This window comes from Chionomys nivalis, chromosome 5 (assembly GCF_950005125.1).
Source record: "Chionomys nivalis chromosome 5, mChiNiv1.1, whole genome shotgun sequence".
Lineage (NCBI taxonomy): Eukaryota > Metazoa > Chordata > Mammalia > Rodentia > Cricetidae > Chionomys > Chionomys nivalis.
This window is the reverse complement of record NC_080090.1, coordinates 1,611,446-1,633,304: the sequence shown is the minus strand read 5'-3', so window position 1 is coordinate 1,633,304 and position 21,859 is coordinate 1,611,446.

The window sequence follows — 21,859 nt, the reverse complement described above, 5'->3', positions numbered from 1 at the left end:
TGTCTAAAATGTATCCTTCAAAAGGCTTTAGATCAGGGCTTCCCAACTACTTTAGAGGCATAGTTACAAGGCCTCAGGGAATCAAGTTATTGCTCCCTGGATCCTTCCGGCGAAAGACCCTTGACAGCTCTTATTAGGCCATACATTTGAGGGCCAGATCCTGGGCTAACCCCAGAATTAAATTTGAGAGACAAAAACAATTTCTCAGCAAATTATAATAATACCTGGATTATAAGAGCTCATTCCAGGAAGGCTCCAAAAGCTACAGAGAAACCCTGTCTCGAAAAACAAAATGAAAAAAAAATGTCTAAAGCAATAGATGTAATACCTGTTTCCTTAAGACTTATTACCATTGCAAGTTATTATCATCATTCATATACTACTTTTGAGATCCAAGAATTCAGTAACTATGAGCTGCATACTTCTTACAAGTCAGGCATTATGCTGTCTTAAGGGTAATGAGGCCAGGATCAGGAGCAGAGACAAAAAGGCAAGTTTACAAATACCTACACCCAAAGATAGCAAGTTTGCCACAGCCAGGGCTAGAACATTCTGATTCCTGAGAGTGGATAGACCCTGGCTTCGTCTGCTACAAAAAAAAAAAAAAAAAAAAAAAAAAAAAAAAAAAAAAGATTTATTTATTATATAGAGAGTGTTCTGCCTGCATGTATGCCTTCATGCCAGAGGAGAGCATCAGATCTCATTACAGATGGTTGTGAGCCATCATGTGGGTGCTGGGGATTGAACTCAGGACCTCTGGTAAAGCAGTCAGTGCTCTTAACCTCCAAGCCATCTCTCCAGCCCCTGCTATTTACTTTAGTTCTTTATCTTTTACCATAAAGCTTCCCTGGCTGGTGTGATGGCTAATCTCAACTGTGAACTCGATGAAATCTAGAATCCTTTGGGAGACAGACTATGGGGTGCAGGGGGGTATCTGGAGGATCTTGGGTGGTATTTATTAGGTTAATTGAGGTTTGAAGACCCAACCACTGTGGGCAGTATCATTTCCCAGGCTCGGCTCCCAGACTGTATAAAAAGGACAACGTGAGCTGGGTGTGATACACACTTGGGAGGCAGAAGCAAGCAGATCTCCGTGAGTTTGAAGTCAGTCTGGTCTACATAACAAGTTCTAGGACAGCCAGGCCTATATATTTCTGCTTTCTGACTTTGGATGTGATGTGTCAGTGGTAGCTGAGCTTTCTTTGGACTGCCAACTCCCAAATAATGTCACGGAGACTTATTATTAATTATGAAAGCTTGGCCTAAGCTTAGGTTTGTTCCCAACTAGCTCTTATAAGTTAAATTAACCCTTATGTATTAATTCGTGTTCTGTCACATGGCTTGTCACCTTGTACAATACATTAACTTCTTCCTTGTCTCCCAGGCAAATTTCCACCTCTCAGATTCTTCTCCCCAGTTCCTGTCTCTCCCTGGAAGTCCCGCCCATCCTCTCCTGCCTAACCACTGGCCATTCAGCTCTTTATTAAACCAATCAGAAGGTGCCTTAGGCAGATAAGGAAGGACAGACACATCTTCACACAGTGTGGTCAAATGTCCTACAACAACAAATGTCACCTCAGACTCCCCCATACTGTCTTCCCTGCCTTGATGGCCCGACACTTGTGATCCAACCTAATTCCTTCCTTCCTTAAGTTGCTTCTGACGGGTTTTTTTTTTTTTTTTTTTTTTTTTTTTTTTGAGACAGGGTTTCTCTGTGGCTTTGGAGCCTGTCCTGGAACTAGCTCTTGTAGACCAGGCTGGTCTCGAACTCACAGAGATCCGCCTGCCTCTGCCTCCCAAGTGCTGGGATTAAAGGCGTGCACCACCACCGCCTGGCTCCCTGACAGGGTTTTTATCTCAGCAACAGGAACAGTCACTTTATGGCTGATAAGAGAGGGAAGGAAGGAGGCTCTTCTGGTAAAAAGGGTCAAGGTGGATCAGGACTGTTGTTCATTGGTTTGCCCGGCGTGCAGGAGGTCCTGAGCTTCACTTTAAAGGAGAGAAGAATCTCGATTGTTTCTGGAGCAGAACGACTGTTCCTGAGCTCTTTTCTTCTGCTTGGACTTTGTCCCTCTCTGTTCCCCATGGTTTGTCTTCCACAGACAGGGCTGGAACTGTTCTAGACTGAGAACAGGTGTGGGTCCCTCAATTAATTCTCCCTCTAATGGGCATTATAATAGTCCCAAGTGCCGCTGGCATGCCAAGAATGTGTGTGGCTCTGTTTATTTTCCCGAATTAAATATTTATAGAGCCCACTGTGTGCCAGCAGCAGTCAAGGGAGGCTTTGTTCTTCCACCTTCCCAGGTCTCAGGATTCAGGCAGGCCGGGTAAACACCTGCTCTCAGAGGCCTACTGGAAACCTGTTTGTCCAGGACTTTCTTGTCCCAAGGAAGGAGGGAAGGAAACCTGAGCGAGGCCTCACAGCAGGACTCAGGCAGCCTTAGCTCTGTCCAGAGGAGGGCAGTGCTGCGCAATCGATCCAAGCCAACTGCTGGCGCAGATTTCAGCCCTTCCTGAAGAGAGCAGGCTCCAAGCAGCAGGAACTCAGCTTGTGCTCAAAATCCAGGGACTACCGAATGTGGATCCACGGAGATCAATCAGCCTTGGGCTGCCTCCCGGAAGCATAAGCTTCTTACCCTTCTCATGGCCCTTTGTGCGTACACTGCCATTTGTACACTTTCCTGTCTCATCATTGGTTTACTCCTTAGTCACCCAACCCCCCCCCCCCCCCCCGATCCTGGCACTTCGTTTCACCAGAAAACCTTGGCCAGCAATTTTCAATCCAGTATTAGTTACTTATTGAGCGCACTTATTCCTGGGTCTGCCATCCATCCAAGTAGCTGAGCCTTAGAGAATGCAAAGAGACGCACCGGACGCTTACAAGCTACTGGGAGAGGGAGAGCACACGTGGGTGAGGTCAGTCAAATTTACCTGAAAGTCGAAATGCGCATTGATGGAGCACCTCCACCAGGGGGCGCACAACGCTGACGGTTCCACAAAGGTCTTACTCTTGCCTTCTCAGGAGTTTGGGCGACTCAGGAGGTCAACCAATCAGGAATCAGGACAACATAAACTATCAACGTGTGTTCGAAGGACCCTAGAGGCTTATGCTTCTGCACAAGGCTGATCTTCAAAGACCCACATTCAGTAGTTCCTGTATTTTATTTATGTATTGGTTCGTTTTTGCTGCGATAGTGGTGGGCTTTTTCTGTGTTTGGTGTTTTGAGACAAGGTCTTGATTTGTAGCCTTTGACTGGCCTGGAACTCCTCCTGTCTCTGCCTGCTGAGTGCTAGAATTACAAGCCCGGCGTGTTTTTATCTATTTTTTATTTCCGAGTGCTGAGGATAGAACCCTGGGTCTTGCACATGAATAGGCTATTTCTCTACTTCTGATCTATGCAGCCAGCCAAATCCATCACTCAGAACCCTGGAGCTGCCCCAAGAGTGTACTGAGACCTGGGCAGGAAAGAAGGAATAGGAAGGGAACGGCAGCAAGGGCTGTCAGCAGGAGCCTTCAGGGCATCCAAGCCCAGGGGCTAGGGAGCAGAATGGAGGTACCGCAGGTCTAGGTGGCACCTCAGGACTAGGGGCTGCCTCCAGCTATTCATCTTCGACCCACCCCAAGAATGCTGACATTTTCATGATTTGAACAAGTAACCATTCTTTAAGTGAACCAGATTTCAAATAAAACTAAACACACACCCCAAAACAACAGGAGAAAAAGCCTTGGAGTGTTTGGGGGTGTGGGGTGGTGTTTTCCCAAGGGTGTTGAGCACAAAGAGGTTCTGACTAAACCTCGGAGACAAGCAAGTCCACCCTCAGCTGTCTCCTTTGGTACAAGCTGCTTGTTCTAGAGGCCAGAGGTCAAAGGTGAGGCCCTGAGATTCCTGAGGCTCAGCCATAGGTTTCATCTGCATCTGATTAAAATGAAATTCAAATCCCAGTAGCTGGGAGAAAAGGTCGGGATTTGACCCTGGCCGTCACCTCCCTTCAGCCCGGCCCTCTTGTTCTCTGGCCTGGGTCCCATCGCTGCTCAGCTCCGATTTCCCCTCTCCCTGGGTAGCCCCGCACTGCCCAGAAACCCCGCAGAATGGCCCCATTGTGGACCACACAAACCAAAATAGCAGCGTTTTCTGTCCTCTGCTGTAGGGAGCTTCACTTAAGCCCCAGGTCCCAGATGTGGACGACAATGGAAGGTTGTTGTTGCAAATTAGCGCTCCTGGAAGTGGTGAGAGGCAGGTAGTCGGAAAGCAGCCAGTGGAGGGGCTGGGCTGTGGGCAGAGAACAATTACACAGTCACTCCATTAACCCAATTAGCAAACTCTGGCAGGAATTCCCTGGTCAACAGAGAAGCGTGATAGGAAAGGTGGGAACGGGGGACAGAGTGGGGGTGCTCCTGGACCGAAGAGACCGAGTAAAATTTCGGTTACCTCTGGAATGACAAACGCTATTTTTATCAAATGTTAAATGTTCTGGTTTCTCTTTTTAAACCATGCCCTGGAGCACTGGATGAACAGTGTTTGCTTTAATTAATGAATCAGATGACATCCCCACTCAGCAGCGGGCTCCACTCGGCTGTGGAAACCCTCTGGGTGGCCCGGAGAACTGAGGCTGTGGGATCCTGACAGCTCCCAGCTGTCAAGTCCTTGGTCATTCAGTCCTAAAGGTCAGTGGACCCTTCCCTGGCATCTCCCCAGTGTAAGAGCTTTCTTGGGTTTGAGGGGACAGGGGTAGGGCACATGGTAAGGTCATGGTAGTGTTTGTTTTTTCTGAGTCATTTGGCACAAGCCGTGCCAAGGAGCTGGAGTCTGGAGGGACAGGCAGGTTATGGTCAGGCTTTCTGATACAAGGATGGGTGAGCAGGGACACAGCCACAGGCACGGTTAGGGAAGGGAAGGGGAGGGGCTCCTGGGAATACACGAGGACCTCACTGGCCAAGATAACCTTTTGGTGAAGAGGGCCTTGGAGTGGGCAGAGAGAACTGGCACTGAGCTGGGGAAGGTCCTCCCACCTCGCTGCTTTGAGGCTTGGGACTAACCTGGCAACGTATTTAGCAGCATGGTATCTGGGGCTGCAGCATGCAGCACACGGAGGGCTACCGAGCAAGAGAAGGCTTGAAACCTCCGACCACCAGGCTCCCTGTGACTGTGGCAGCATAGATGGACAAGATAAGGGGGTGGAGTGATGGTGGGTAGAGTGTGCTGTGGCGTCTTCCCCATTCGGCCCCGAAAGGCCCCGGCCCAGTTCCCCAGCCTCTTCCGTCCCTTGTCAACCTCTCCACCGGGGTGCTCTCTTTGGCGCCTCTCCCTTCCTCACATCACCCATCAGACGGGCCATGCGACAGACAGTCCAGTGCCCCAGATGACAGTGCAGGAGGAACTGTCAAACATTCCTCTTCGCAGAGGATTGAGAGAAGTCCTGTCGCCCCGGCGATGTTGACACGAACGTTGAGATCCATGGAGCTGTCTGGAGGGGGGCGCGGGGGTAAGGTAAGGCTTGTGAAACACACCTAGTTTTGCTTCTCATGGCACAATCTTCCCTCTCCATCTCAGCGGAAACCCGGGCTGCTTAGAAGGCCTCCTCCTGCATGAAGTGGGGATGGAGAAAGTATGTGGATTAACGAATAGCCCATGCCCCAGTGCTTCTCAACCTGTGGGTCACGACCCCTCTGACTCTATCTCCAAAAATGTTTACATTACGGTTCATAATGGTAGCAGAATTACAGTTAGGAAGAAGCCACAAAAGTAACTCTATGGTTAGGAGTCACCACGACCTGAGGAGCACTAGGAAGGTTGAGAACCACCGCTTATAACCTCTGAACCCACCCACGGAATATTACCTGTTCTCAGCACAGCCTAAAGTCTGCCCGCTTCCGTTCAGTTCCCATAACTTCCCAGCCTACTCTCCTTGGGGCTGCAGGATTGGAGCCCTGAAGATTGACCCTTTGGTTTCCCCCACAACCCTGCTCAGCAAGCTCAGGCCCCTGAGGCAGCTGGGTTTCTAGAACTGAGTCATTTTTAAACCAGCCAAAAAAGCCCCAGCAGCCCCCAGGCACCCTCCAAGAGTGAGCTCTCTGATCCCAGCAGAAGGTGTTAAAGAGGTCTCAGGCTAAGCTGTGGCAAGGCAAGGAAGTAGGGGGTCACCCCAAGGTGCTCTGAGAGCACTGGCTTGCCCCTGCCAGCCCCTGGCCCATCTCCAGCTGCCCTCAGCTGTGAGGCTCACACCACCTCAGCTCTAAGCAAGCCCTGACCTAGGCGCTCTCGCTACAAGCACAAACAGGCCTTCCAGATGCCTTCTGACTTCCTGGGGTGTGGTGATGGGGGACCAGGGCAAGTGTGCTGATTCCCGTTGTGTCATCTTCTGGTGCCATTCCAACTGGCTGGCACCACCGTCTCTCCTCCATTCAGTTGCTGGGCCTAGAGGAGCTCAAGAGGAGAGTCTCTTTGAAGCTCACAGAATTGACCTCTGGCGCCCAGGTCTTGGTGTTGGGCAGTCTTACGGCTTCTCAGGGATGCAGAACCTTCCCCTTGTGACTTGGGGCTCTTTGGATTCTGGTATTGGTGAAGTAAAGTTTTTGGCAAGAGCCTTGACAACTGCTGCCAAGAAAGCGGCTGAAGGAGGATAATTAGACCTGGTGATTGGTCGGCTCTCCTCCCCATCCCCATTGCAACAGTGACTGTCTAGAAGACACCAGAAAGGCATTCTCCTGGACCAAGGCTAAAGTGTCCCAAATCCAGGCGAAGCTGTTGGCCCCTACCCAGTCTGACATTTTTCATCACTCCTTTAGTGGCTCTAGAATTATTCATTTTTTAATATATATGCATATATATATTTCAGAGCCAGATGGTGGTGGCACTTGCTTTTAATTCCAGCACTCGGGAGGCAGAGGCAGGAGGATCTCTGTGAGTTCGAGGTCAGCCTGGTCTAAGGAGCGAGTTCCAGGGCAGACCCCAAAACTACACAGAGAAACCCTGTCTCAAAAATAATTAATTAATTAGATGAATGAATAAATAAATTTCAAAATCTATTTGTGCGTACATGCGCACAGGCGTCATGCCGCAACTTGGGGGAGTCAGAGAACAACTTGCTGGAGTCCGTTCTCGCCTTCCACCGTGTAGGTCTCGGGGGTCAAACTCAGGTCATCAGGCTTGGCAGCCGCTGCCCTTACCCACTGAGCTGTCTCACTGGCCTGCTGGAACGATGCTGGGACTCCATACGCTTCCTTCTCCAAAGCAATGCGGATTTACCTGCCCCAGGGTCGTACTCAGGGTCTGTGGGTCTCACAGCTCTGCCCCTGGGGTCACTTTAGATAGAGTCCCCAACCCTGGCTGCTCAGGAACGTTCAGTTTGGCCTGTTCCAAAGGGTTTCCTTAGAAGCTTTTGTTCTGGGTGAGCTGAGTCATCACGTCCTACTTCTGGGAAGGTTCCAGGCCCCTGTCCCTCCCGTTGGCCATTTCACCAGACCAGATGGCTCATATTAGATCTCAATTTGCAGTTTGCAGCCCTTTGTGGGCATGTGCTTGGGTTTGTCCCAGACTGAGCAAGCAGCTGGTCCCTTCGGGGACCTGGGAAGTCCTCAGCATTGATTCCAGCCCAGCACAGAGGCTGTGGATCTGCTTTCCAGTGTCCGTGGGGTACTTCATGTTCTAAATGCTGACCCAAACGGTAGCCCCAGAGCCTGGAGACAGTGCAGGTCGGGCTCTTACCCTGCTCTGGTCGTCAAGTGCCAAGACAAGCTCTGCTTGAGAGCCAGTCACAGCAACAGACGGACTGACTAGAAGCAAAACTGTGCCTGTTGTTTCATGTCTTAGGTAGAATCAGAAGAAAGACGTCATCGGTTTAGCTCTGAGCTTTGTGTTTGTTTGTTTGTGAGACAGGGGTTCTCTGTGTAGCCCTGGCTGTGGTGAAACTTGCCCTGTAGACCAGGATGGACTTGAACTCACAGAGATCTGCCTGTCTCTGTCTCCCAAGTACACATAAGCTAGCCTTGAACATCTTATCCTCCTGCTTCTACCTCCTGACAACTGCAACATTTGTGCAGCATAATGGAGAACCTCCTTCAGCCAATGGCCTGTGAGAGGCTGGACCAGGTTGGGCATGGCCTTGGGTACCAAAAGGCGTGTGGGTTTGCCTACTCACTCTCTCCCCGCTGGCCACACCTGGATGTTGGATTCCATTCCTGTTCCTCATTGTGATCTGTGAGTTCCCCTTTAATAAAGAGCACATTATTATACCTTATTCGGAGCTAGTGTGGGATTATTAAATACACATTCCCCTTCCTCTGGTGCGATCCTCCTCACCAGCACTCCCGATTCTATTCGGCTGGGGATAGAACCTAGGACTTGGTACTTGCTGGTGCTTGCCTGCTAAATATTCCACCATCTACCAGGGCTACATCTACAGCCCTGGGATTTCCGTTTTTGTTTTTTATACTCAGCGCTGGAGCTTGAACCTCTGGCCCCCTTGCCAAGCAAATGCTCCTCCACTGAGCTCCACCTGAGCTCAGCGCTGGGGTTTTAAGCTTTAGCAGATGGCCTTCTTTCTTCGAGCTTCCTTCCTCACTTCGCTACCCAGGCATTTCTTCAGCACGTAGTTACTGATTATACACCCTGTGCCAGATGTCATGCCTTCAAGGGACTTACTGAAGTCTGAGAAGCAGGCACTCGGAAAGAAGCGAAGATGGAGGCGCAGTGATGGAGGCCCAGGCCCAGGGGCCACACTGGCAAAGCTCAGACACTGCTACTCTTGCAGACATCGCTCTGGACCAAGCTCCTAAGCACCACCCATTACAGCTTCCTCATGGAGAATGGGAATAATGCTGACACCTGCCTCGGTGTTTTATGAGAAACACATTAGTTGATGGATTTAAAATGCTTAGAGCCAAGTCCATGAATAATGAGCATGAGCCTATTCAAGATGCTGAAAAGCTGGGGCACAGCAGGGCTAAGGAAGAAGTGGGCACTCAGGCATCCCAGGACTCCAGGAGAGCTGTGTCTGAGGCTCGGTCGGCTGCAATGTCTTTATTTGGATTTTTGAATACCTATGAGGCTGACTTGCTCATCTGTAGAGACAGTAGTATTTCCACACTCCAGCCTCATTGAAAGAAAGGAAAAAGAACCAGTGTTTGCATCTCCTTTGTACCAGACATAGTTTTATTGTGAGGATCCGATGAAATAATATCTAAAATGTATTTGAAGATTTTAAAAGACATTGTAAACTGTAAACCATAACATTCTGGGTAATCACAATTGCATCTTGGCTTTTCTATCCCTCAGGTGCATCACTCTGAAGGCTGAGAGATGGGGCGGGGGGGGGCACTTTGGTCTGACCAATAATAGCCACGAGGGCTTTGCTTCCTTGCTCCTGTCCCTGTGTCCCTTTTATTTACTCTACTAAAACCTAGAGACCTCTTTAGAAGGAAAATCCAAAAGCAGAAAGAAAGTACAGTGAAGTGTGCCGAGCTCCTGGGGGATACAGATAATGCCATCAGCTGCGGGGAACATGCTCATTTCTGAGAAGAGCTATGTCTTGGCTGTGCAGCAGGTCGCTATTAGTCCTCCTCGCCTTGGGAGCACCCAGCCGGAGCTTACAGCTAAGCTGGGTAAGGAGGGGTGAGCCACCTCGATGTTTGCTCACTCTCTCTCACAGGAGACGTCTTGGCACGGGGTGAGGAGCGTAGTGAGGAGCTTGAGGGTGCAGAGCTTGCCACCAGATTAAGGCCGGCTAGCAAGAGAATAGCAAGGAGGAGACTACAAAACACAAGCAGGAGGCACTGGGGTCCGTTCCGGTGACTGTTCCGGTGTCTGGTCCCTACTCGCAGGACTGGCACCCCTGCCAGGAGACCTGCCAGGGAGTTGTGAGGCGGAGCTTCCAGAGCCCTACCACAGGGCTAGGGAGTGTGGGGGGCGACGTGTTGGGGGCAGGAAGGCTCGAGATGCCTACATCTTCTTGCTTCTGATGCTCTGCGCCTCTCTACGGAAGATCCTGTGGGTTCTCTGTTGTTTTCTAAGTTCCTCCCACACCTTTGCTATCCTAGATTGGAAGGCGTGAACCTCCTAACCATCGATCCTTTCACTGGGGTAGAACAGCCTTGAGCTTCCGATCTGCATGCAGCTGGAGTTCCAGTCTAAAGCCTTAGCCAATGTGAGCCTCGATGTTCTTGGCTTATTTCACAAGGCTTTTATGGGGATCCAACATCAAAGAAACTCTTTGCAACTTGTGAAATGGCTTGAATGGGAGAAATTGCTCCAGGCACAAAAGGAGAAGCCCAGAGGACAAGCTTCTTCAAGCAGAGCCCTATGGGCCTGACTCTGGCTGTTCCAACTGGCCCTTCTCCTGGGTACAGAGAAAAGGGATCTTTCTGTGACTCTTCTTGGGCGTCTTGTGTCATGCAGGCTTGCGAGACTTTATCAAACTCTGGATTCCTAATGAGAAGGAGTTTGCAGAACTAACTTGGTCTTCCTCTCTGGCTAGCACTTTACCTGACCAAGCCACCGGCCTAGACATCAGGGTGGCTCCCCGGGATAGGAGCCCACAGGGATCCTATGTGTAGCAGGATTTGTGTTTAAACCATGACAGGGTCTTTACCCCTTATCTAGCAAGAGTGAGTAATCTATTTGGGATATTTAATAAAAACCAGACATTACCTCACTAGTGTCTTATCCAGGCCTGCTCCAGGCTTCCCATTAATTCCAGTGATCTGGGGTCTTTTGCCATGTTAAGCAGTATTAAGAGACGCCCCAAAACTCTTTTGTTCGGGGTAAAGGGAGTCACAACACACACACACACTTACACACAGACACACACACACACACAGAGAGAGAGAGAGAGAGAGAGAGAGAGAGAGAGAGAGAGGAGAGAATGTGTATGTGTTTGTTTCCTTCATTTTAAGAAGCCACTGATTGAAGCCTCAGCCCATCCCCCAAATCATCTTGAATCTAATCAACTCTGATCTGGTTTCTCTGCTCCCTCTTCCCTGAGGGGCAAGAGGAGTTCCCTGTGTGAACTTCTACCAACCCCAGGGAGGTGTGGTTGCTGGGGATACCAGCTACAGACAGACTCCTCTAGAGTGATGGCCATCCTCCAACGGAGGTGTCAGCGGATGGTGACTAGAGCAGAAGCCACATGCTCTGTAAGCAGCTGCTGAGCTACAGAATAAAGCAGGGCGCACGTCTCTCCCAGATATGGAAAGGGGCTGACTGAATCCTGAACAAGGGCCTGCTCCCTGGGAGTAATGACATCATACTCGGGCCGCCTCATGTAAAAAGGCATGATAGCATAATCCTAGACCAGACAATGGTACATTTGTGTTTTTCCCAAAGAAACGCTATTAAAACCGCCTCATGTCCAATATCATCTATTAGGTGACATTAGAAAAACATGTCAGTCTTGATCAGAGGCATCATAGTATGATGAGTCTAGAAGGTGCCCACATCTGAATCAATGCTTAGAGCTGCACAGTGTGGGACTTCCTTTAGAGCAAGTCAGCAGAAATACAGAAGGGAAAACAGGTGAGACAAGTGTGACCAAATCATGTCAACTGTTAAGTCTAACAGAAAATGTTACTTGAACATACTCTTCTTTCAACTGTTTGGTGACTGTTGTGTGGGGCATCATTATACAGCTCAAGCTGGCTTCAAACTCAGCCTCCCGAGTGCTGTGACTACAGGCATGTCTGGCTATGCTCTCTCAACTCTTATGGATGTTAGGCATTTCCATAAGTTATTTTTTTTCCCGTTTTCATAATTTTCTAAAGCAATCAGAGCAGGGGATGTAGCTCAGCCTTTGCCTAGTGTGTTCAAGACTCTGGGTTCTACCCTCAGCAGCCCCCAAAGAATAGACTGAGTAGCAAGGACAGAAGACAAACCACAGATGGGGAGACTGGAAAAATAGAGCTCTCTGTAGTGGGGATGGAGCCTGGGACCTAACTCAGGCTAGGCAAGTGCTCTGCCGCTGAGCTGTGCAGCCAGCCTGGGGAGGCTATTTAGAACAACTGGTGGAGAATTCCTAAATGTTAATTTTTATCAATCAGTTCCATAGCTCAAAACAGCAAAGATGAGAAGAAAACAGAATCCTATGTCCATGCTGCTCCTCTGGAAAAACTGACTTAGGAAACAAGACAATCATTTAGGTGCCAGGATTAGGAAAATATCTGGCCCACAGAAAGAAGGTGCTACATTCTGAGGTTGATGTCTTTGACCTCTGCATGTCCTGCAGTTTGGCAACTTATCCAGAAACAGAACCACACTCGGGTTCTGCCTTTTGGCTAATGCCCACAATCCCCAAACTTGGGAGTCTGAAACAGGAGACCTCCAGTTCCAGTGCAGCCTGGGCTACTTAGTGAGATCTCGTATCAAAATCAACTTAAGACAGGAGATGGCTCACAAGGTAAAGGCACCTGCCACCAGGTCCCCTAACCAGAAGTCGGTCCCCAGGGACCCATGAGGTGGAAGGGGGTCACAACCCACAATTGATCCCCACAAGCTGTCTCTGCGTTCACATTGCTCCCCACAATTGCGCCCCACACATGACTGTTAGGAATATTTCCCTAACATGAGCTCTCTGCCGACACAAATTCCCAATCCAGCCAAATCAAAACAAACCAAATTAAGAGATATCCAGGTTTAATGGGAGTTCTGCACTCTTGGGTGCCCCCCCCAACCACGTTCCTCTTTTGGGAGTTCACTTAAATATTCTTGGGAGTGGTCGGGACCTCCCCCAAAGGAGGGGTCAGGACCTGGCCTGCTGGGATTTGGAGTCCAGAGTGCTAACTCTCAGGGTCACGGGGCTAGGATAGATGCAAGGGGCTGGGGCCTAAGCTCCCAACTTAACAATGAGTACTAAATGCAATTAGAGTTTTAGTTAATTGAATTCCTAAAGTTCTTCCCATTTTAAATTTTATTTTCCTCCATGACATCAGAACCCCTTGACCCAACCATTACTTCTTTGAAAATGAGTCCCAAAGCATCATGTCTAGCCTTCCTCTCCTCAGCATCCTCTCCTTACTGCCATTTCTTTACTGAGTCAAATCTGACATCTAAGTCAATTGACTGTACCACCGTGGTCTTGAAACGGCTCCTTCTTGTAAACGGAACTCAATGATGTCCATGTTAACAGTCATTAATCCTTTCCACTTTACCTCTTCCCACTGAACTCCCCACACAGAATGGTGCATCCTTCCAGATTCTGGACATCCCCCACTCCTGAAATGCTGATTTTTTTCCCTTAAAATACTGCTTTACATCAATTATTTCCAAGTTCAAAAACATTACGATGGCTGACTGCCAGCATAAAACCGTCCCAAATCCTTAGCCGGTTGTGTATTACCTACAAGTCCCACACTGGCATCCTATCCGGCTCTGTGGTCGACAGCCCACTGTCACTGAAGAGCTAGCCAGGCTTCGAGCGTTCCCTTCTTCCTGCATTTGTTCAGTCCTAAGATCTTTCATCTGTCTACCCTTCTCAGAGGTACAAGACCTGATAGCATACAGCACCTGAGTTTAATACCTAGATTTAAAAAAAATCTATATTGTTTGGCAGACCCAGGAAAGAAAGAAGAGGAACACTGACATGACCACCCTAAAATATGTCATCTATATGCTCCATAGAGCCAGAGGTAGTGATGCACACTCTAATCCCAGCACTAAGAAGGCAGAGGTGGGGGAGGGGATCAAGAGTTTGAGGCCAGCCTAGGCTACATAGCAAGACTTTATCTCAAAATTCTAAACAAAACCCAAAAGTCATAGTCATGAACACTAAATCCATCTAACCCCTGCTGTTCTTCCTCATTGTCAACGCTAGGGAAGGCAGGGCTTAGGAAGCTTTCTTGCAGCATAGAGCAAGAACCTGATAAACATGAGACCCATTTACTAATAATAGGATATCAATTCTATTGGTTATTTATTTATTTTGTTATTTTCTTTGAGACAGGGTTTCTCTATGTAGCTCTCGTTGTCCTGGAACTCAGAAATCTGCCTGCTCTGCCTCCCTCCCTAGTGCTGGGATTAAAGGCGTGTGCCACCCAGCTATGCTATCAATAGTAAAATGCACATTTTAGCATCTATGAAATCAGGATTTATCTTGCCAGAAATAGAATTTGTTTTCTTGATGGTATACAAAAAAAAATTAAAAAGTAGGGCTTGAGCTGTAACTCAGTTGGTAAAGTGCTTGCCTAGCATGCACGGAGCCCTGGGGTTGATCCCCAAACAGTACAAATGAGGCATGGTGGCACACACCTGTAATCCTTCACTCAGGAGGTGGAGGCAAAGCAGGATCTGCTAGGGTCAGGAAGCAGACTCAGTGTCAGAAGGTCTAGGTCTTTCCCGGCTACACAGTGAGTTTGAAACCAGCCTGAGGTGTGTGTGTGTGTGTGTGTGTGTGTGTGTGTGTGCTTGTTTGAAAGAGATATACATACATACACATATATATATACCTCAGAAATCAGCATATATATGTGTATGTATCTCTCTCTCACTCTCCTACCTTGCAGAGTGTCCTTGACATTTGGCTCTCTGCCCTTTGCTTGGTGACCAGGTTTAGAGCATGCTTAGGATCGGCGATAAACACAGCTAACATCCATTACATGTTTTGATGTGCTGGACACAGGAGTTTAATGATCATAGCAACATTGTGAGATTCAGTTGACAACCGAGGTCCAGAGAGGTTAAGTAAGCGTGCTGGAGGTGCCCAGAAAAACCAAAAGTACATCTAATCTTAAAAGTGTCTTTCTGCCCACCCCCACTTTGTGTATGGCCTCAGGGCATGGGATTAAGCCACACACATGTAAGACACATGCTCTCCTAGGCTGCTGCACTGCTACCCTTTGAATGTAATGGAAGTCCTCGAGGCTCCGTGACTGACTTTGTGCCCTCACCCTCTTCCCACTGTTCTCAATCCCTGCCTCTGGGGATGCAGGCCGTTTAGACTTCCATTGTCTTCACTGGTGAAGCTAGGAGCCCCGGCTTGGGCCACTGTCTACTCGCTTATGCTTCCCTTACTCATTGTCCCGATGACTTTGGCAGCAAACTCCTTGGGTGGTAACAATCTCCATGCTCTTGGGAGACTCTGGAAGCAGTATGGTGTGCCATGAATAATTCACTGTTCTAATTGTAAAAGCAAGGAGCTGGGAGTAACCTGAGAGCCAGGGCAGAGAGCGGTCTGGATACACACATGCTCACACAAGGACGGCCTTTCTGATGGCTTTGTTAGGTGGTTTTCTGTTAAGTTTTTTTTCCTGTACTTGACTGCTTTTGCAGCTGTAAATAGAGCTATTGCCAACTTAGTCCCTGGATGATTGGGCAACAGAAAGCATTTTCCGGTTCTGGAGGCAGCTTAGGGAATTGTGGGTTCCGTGTAAGGCCTAGCCAAGGAGATGTGAGACTCTAGAGATGGGGTAGTGGTGAGAGGGAGGGGTGAATGCAGACATGACTGAGGTCAAGGGTACCTTGTATGGCAGAGCCTTTCTTCAGCACCCCGAATACACTGGACTTTGTTTCCTTAGCAGGCCTGGATGAAGGCAGTCAGGGGATCCCAGTCAGAGGGGACAGTGTGCTGTTGGAGAGACAGCCAAGCTTCCTGTTTGTTTGTATGTTTGTTTGTTGTTTGTTTGCGTTCAGACGGAAGGCTGGAGCATGGTGTCGACACGCTATCGGCTTCTCTCGCCCTGAGCCCCATCCCCGGGCCCCCGCAGAAGCCTTCTTACAGGAGGATGAGTTTGAAAGGCAGTGGAGGCGTGTGACTCGCAGATGCTTTCTCTGGCCTTCCCTCCAGTTGCCGTCACTCTTGAGTGCTTAATCTTTGCCAGAACCACACAGGGAGGAAGCCACTGAGACAAAGGGGGGCTCGGGAGCCAATTTCTATTCCTAGCCTGTGGTTGACCCAGCAAGTAAGTAACCTTGATCAGGCCCTTAAGTCCCCTCTACACTGACAATAGAGGATTCTACCCTACGTCAGAGAATTCTTGTGAAAATTTGTTGCTGATAGTTTAGAGTACTTTGAGATCTTGCAACAAGAGATAAGCATTAAACAGCACCTCTGCATCTGCCTTCCCACCCCGCCCCACCTTGCAGAGTATCCTTGACATTTGGCTCTCTGCCCTTTGCTTGGTGACCAGGTTTAGAGCACGCTTAGGATCGGCGATAAACACAGCTAACATCCATTACATGTTTTGATGTGCTGGACACAGGAGTTTAATGATCATAGCAACATTGTGAGATTCAGTTGACAACCGAGGTCCAAAGAGGTTAAGTAAGCGTGCCGGAGATGCCCAGCTCATTTGCTCTCGTCCAGGCTATTGAAGTTTTAAACAGCCAGGTGATTTGTCACACGTGAGCAGTTGCTATGTGCTCTGCACCGGGCTGGGTGGGACGAGACGTGGAGCGGTATTAAACAGCCAGGTGATTTGTCACACTTGAGCAGTTGCTGTGTGCTCTGCACGGGGCTGGGTGGGATGAGAAGTGGAGCTCAAGGCAAGCGGGGGCGGCAATGTGGAGGCACAAAGTGGTTTCGGAAATCTGAGGGGAAACTTCACGGAGAAAATGAAGCTTGAGCGTGCTTGGGTTTCTGCCTCCTAAGCAGAACATTTAGACTCTCTGGGACCCTTCTGTCTAGAAAAATGCTAATTCACGCTGGTTGTGGGAAAAGGATGTGAGGGAGGGGCTATAGAATCTGGAACCAACTGCAGACACCGCCTGGCGCAGTGATTCACAGTGTAGCTCTGCTCCCAAAGCCCACTGAGTTCTGCGATGGAAAAACCCCGCAAGTTTCCTGAATTATGGCTGTAGATGTTTATACAGAACTGATACCAATATGCCAGACATTCCCCCACCCCAGCGCTGGGCATGGAAGGAACATGGGGTCTTGAGTGTGCTAAGTCAGCCCTTTGCCACCGTGTCGCACCTCTGGGCCAATAGGTGTTTCACAGATGTGGTCTCACGTGGGCTGCCGCTTAACCACAGCAGGCACCCGACAGGCAATGGAAGGGGTCGCTCCAGATGAACCTCCTGCATGTCCTGTGTGCCTCCCATCGTTGCAGAACTGGCACTTACCAACATGTCACTATATGGACACGGGTTTTTCACCCCTTTTGGGTGCATAGCGTATCACTACAACAGCCAGAATACAAATAGCTTCTTAAAAACTGATATACATACATATATAATAAATACATGTATGTTGTGTATATGTGCGTATATATCAATCTATATTAAAATTTATGTGTATGAACCAGGTGTTGTGGCACATGCCTTTAATTCCAGCACTTGGGAAGCAGAGGCAGGCTGATTTCTGAGGTCAGCCTGGTCTACAGAGTGAGTTCCAGCACAGTCAGGTCTGGACCCCTCACCCCCCGACCACTAAAAAAAATTAAACAACTATGTGTTTGAATGTGTGTGTGTCGCATGTGTGTCCCTGATACCTGAGGATGCCAGGAGAGGAAGTCAGATCCCCTGGAAATGGAATTATAGATGGTTGTGAGCTGCCTTGTGGTTGCTGGGAGCTGAATCTGGGTCTGAATCACTGAACCACCTCTCCAGCCTCTTTATTATATTATTATTACTCATCTTCATTTAGCGTGTATCTGTGTGTGCACCTGCCCGCACATCACAGTACACGTGTAGGCCAGAGGACAGCTTTCATGAGTAGATTCTCTCCTTCTAGCACGCTGGTCTCGGAGATAGAACTCAGGCGTGGTGGCAAGCACCCTTACGGAGAATGGAGTAAAGAAAAACCCCACTGGAAATGACAGCAATTATTGGAAATTTGCAAAGTCATGTTCATTGTGCATTGGCATTGGTCAGAGCAGGAACTGGAGACAGAGGTGGCTTTGGAGTGCAGCCTTTTTTTTTCTTTTTTCTTTTCTTTTTTTTGCTTTGTTTTGTTTTTCGAGACAAGGTTTCTCTGTGTAGCTTTAGAACCTGTCCTAGAACTAGCTCATGTAGACTAGGTTGGTCTCGAACTCACAGAAATCCACCTGCCTCTGCCTCCCGAGGGCTGGGATAAGGCGTGCGCCATCACCGCCCGGCTGGAGTGCAGTCTCTAACATACATCTTCCTTTAAGAACTTGGCTACTCCCACACTAGGGGTGCCTGGCATGAGCCAGACTTTCAGAGGTCAGAGAGCGTTCTGATCAGGGCTGAGACTGCAATGCTAACTGAATGATTCCACTCTCCAGGGAGGGAGGAGGAGCCTGTGATGAAATAAAGCGATGTAGCTGGTGGTGGCACACACCGTTAATCCCAGCACTCAGGAGGTAGAGGCAGGCAGATCTCTAGTTCCAGGCCAGCCTGGTCTACAGAGTGAGTTCCGGGACAGTCAGGGATAGACAGAGAAACCCTGTCTTGAAAAAAAAAGAAAACAAGAAAAAGAGAAGGAAAAAAACAAAAACAAAAACATGTTTTACCAAATTTGGGTCTTGTGTAGATTCACCTGGTAGAGGGGAGCACTATGGATTGGATCAAATTTAACCTTGGCCTCTTTTCCCCCCCCAAAACAAAGTTTCTCTGTGTAGCCCTGGCTGTCCTGAAACTCGCTCTATAGACCAGGTTGGCCTCCCTCTGCCTTGGAATTAAAGGCGTGTGCCATCACTGGCCAGCATGGCCTATTTTACAAGAATATTTTCTTATTATAACTCTCAATAGGATATTTTTGTTTCTTTGTTTGTTTTAGCAGGGATTTTGGAAAGATGATTCAGCAGGTAAAGTACTTGCTATAAAGCATAGGGACCTGCGTTTGGACCCCCAGCACTGGGCATGGTAGCACCCAGGTCTGTAATCTTAGCACTAGGGGGAGCAGAGACAGGTGTGTTCCCGGAGCTTGGTTAGCCAGCTTAGCCAAGGTGATGAACTCCAGGTTCAGTGAGAGATCCTCTACCTACCTACATAAATCAATAAATAGTGGAGAAGTGAGTGAGGAAAATAAACAGATCTCAACCTCTGGCCTCAATAGAACACACAGCTCAGATAGATAGATAGATAGATAGATAGATAGATAGATAGATAGATAGATAGATGGATGGATGGATGGATGGATGGATGGATGGATGGATGGATGGATAGATGATAGATAGATAGATAGATATAGATGATAGATAGATAGATAGATAGATAGATAGATAGATAGATAGATAGATGATAGATGATAGATAAATAGATAGATGATAGATAGATGATAGATAAAGATAGATGATAGATAGATGATAGATAGATAGATAGATAGATAGATAGATAGATAGATAGATAGATGATGGGTATCATATAAACTAGCAACAGCTACCCAAAGCTCAATATCAGACCCACTGTCTTCTCACTGTCTTCGGACTGCCTCTCCCAGGAGTGCTCTGTATAAGTAAAACTTCACTGAGGGATTTTCAGGTACAGCTCAGGATTAGAAAGTGTGCCACTGGCTGGAGAGGTGGCTCAGCCATTAAGAGCCCTGGCTTCTCTTTCAGATGTCTTGAGTTCAATTCCCAGCAACCACATGGTGGCTCACAACCATCTGTAATGAGATCTAGTATCCTCTTCTGGCCTGCAGGCATACATGCAGGCAGAATACTGTACACATAATAAATAAATGAAGAAGAAGAAGAAGAAGAAGAGGAAGAAGAGGAAGAAGAGGAAGAAGAGGAAGAAGAGGAAGAAGAGGAAGAAGAAGAGGAAGAAGAGGAAGAAGAAGAGGAAGAAGAAGAAAGTGTGCCAAGTAAGGTGTGAGGCCTTGGGTTAGATCACCAAAACAAGAAACAAAATAATAATAATAATAATGATGATGATAATAATAACTGTTCTTCACTAGAAGATGGGGCTCCAGTGGAGATTTCTTCTTCTCTGCCTCCTCCTCCTTCTCCTCCTTCCTCTTCTTCCTTCTCCTCTTCCTCCTCCGCCTCCTGAGACAGGGTCTCACCACGTAATTCTGCACATGGAACTCACTATGTAGACCAAGCTGGCCTCGCAGAGATGCACCTGCTTCTGCCTTGCAGTGCCGGGATTAAGGGAGTGCACCACCACACCCGGCTATGCCAGCGGAGATTGAGAGATCTTCAGACTTTGGCCGCACCACTGCTTGAGTCTGATTGCCTGGCAGGCCAGGCCGAAGGCTGTGTCGTGACTTTGCTGATTGTGTAACAGGATGAGAAATTCTGGCCTTGGAGTAGAGGGAAATGAAGGGAATCTGCCCAAGGCTCCCAGAGACCTTGGCAGGGAACCGGAGGCTTCTTCGAAGGAAGCTGCATCCTGAACCGCAGGCCACATTATCACCTCGGCAGTACCAAATGTGTAAGGCAGTCTGCTGAGGCTGAAGGAAGCACCTTTGGCCTTTCAGCTGGACATGTGACATGACCAGGGTGGTGGATTGATTCCTTGAGAATGGGTCTAGGTTTCATGTTTTTCTTGGATCAACTCTTCAGTGCTTGCTAAAGCAGAGTCAGTCATCCAAGCACCTTTGCATGGCTTATCTGTCTGTTCTGGAAAGGCAGAAACAGGTACCCAGGAAGAAGGCCCAAAGCTACTAGGTGAGCTGGCTCAGTGGGCAAGTGATTGCCTCAGAAGTCAAGGACCTGAGGTGGATCTTCCAGAACCCACATTAAAAAGCAGGGCATGGTGGTACACACCCGTAGTTTCAGGGCTGAGGAGGTAGAGGCAGGCCAGTCCTCAGTCTAGCCTAGTAAGCAAGTTCCAGGTTCAGAGAAGAGCCCTTGTCTCAAAACATAATATGGAGGGGCTGGAGAGATGGCTCTGTGGTTAAGAACATGTACTGTTCTTGCAAAGGTTAGTAGTCTGGGTCCTAGTACCCATCTTAGGTGATTCACAACTGTATGTAATTCCAGCTTCAGGGGATCTGATACCTCTGGCCTCTGCAGGTACCCATAGAGGGGTGCGCGCACATATATACACACACATAAAAATAATAAAATATTATTTTTTCAAGACAGGGTTTCTCTGTAGCTTTGGAGCCTGTCCTGGAACTAGCTATTGTAGATCAGGCTAGCCTCGAACTCACAGAGATCCACCTGCCTCTACCTCCCGAGTGCTGGGATTAAAGGCATGTGCCACCACCGCCCGGCTATAATAAATTTTAAATTAAAAAATATTGTGGAGAGTGATTGAGAAGATACCTCTAGAATCTCTACATGCATGTACACAAATATGCACCCTGCACTCTCAGTATACACACACACACACACACACACAGAGACACACACACTCAAAGGAGCTTCTCTTCATCTTCCAACAATACAGTCTAAAACCCCAGAGAGTAGACGTGAGCCAGATGGAGATCCCCCACGTTGCCCGGGTCAGCCAGGCCTCTGCTTTTCTTAGGCCTTCAGCATTCAGCCCCTTCCTCCTCTAGGAAGCATCAGGAGGGTTAATTATTTCTCCGAGCTGACTCAGGCAGCATTCTGTCTGCCAAAGAATTCTGTTAGCTAAGTGCACACAGAGCGGTTCCTCTGTGGTTCCTGGTGAGGGAACCTCAGCAAGTCCTGTCACGGACAAGGAGGAATGGAGGAACGAAGGAGGCGGCTCACAGCCTGTGGCTTGGGGTGGGGTCTAGTCTGGACCCCCCCAAAGACTGGGCTGGTTGCCAGGAAGATATTGAGGGAGTAGTTGCTGAGGAGTGCCTCCCACGGGGTGTGTGAGCAGCCAGCCCCGGAACACTCTCACCGTCAGGCTGCCTTTCAGCCAGTCCCTGTGGGGCCAGCCCTTCTTGCCTTTCATTTTGTTGATTGGAGATTGTCACCCTGAATAGAGCTTAATGTCATTTGGAAATTATCTGCTCTCTTTTTATTAACCCTCCTTTTAAAAATGTCTCCTGTTTTCTGTATTTGTTGTCCCTTGTCATGGTGTTCCTAACTGCTGGAGGTGGACAATGG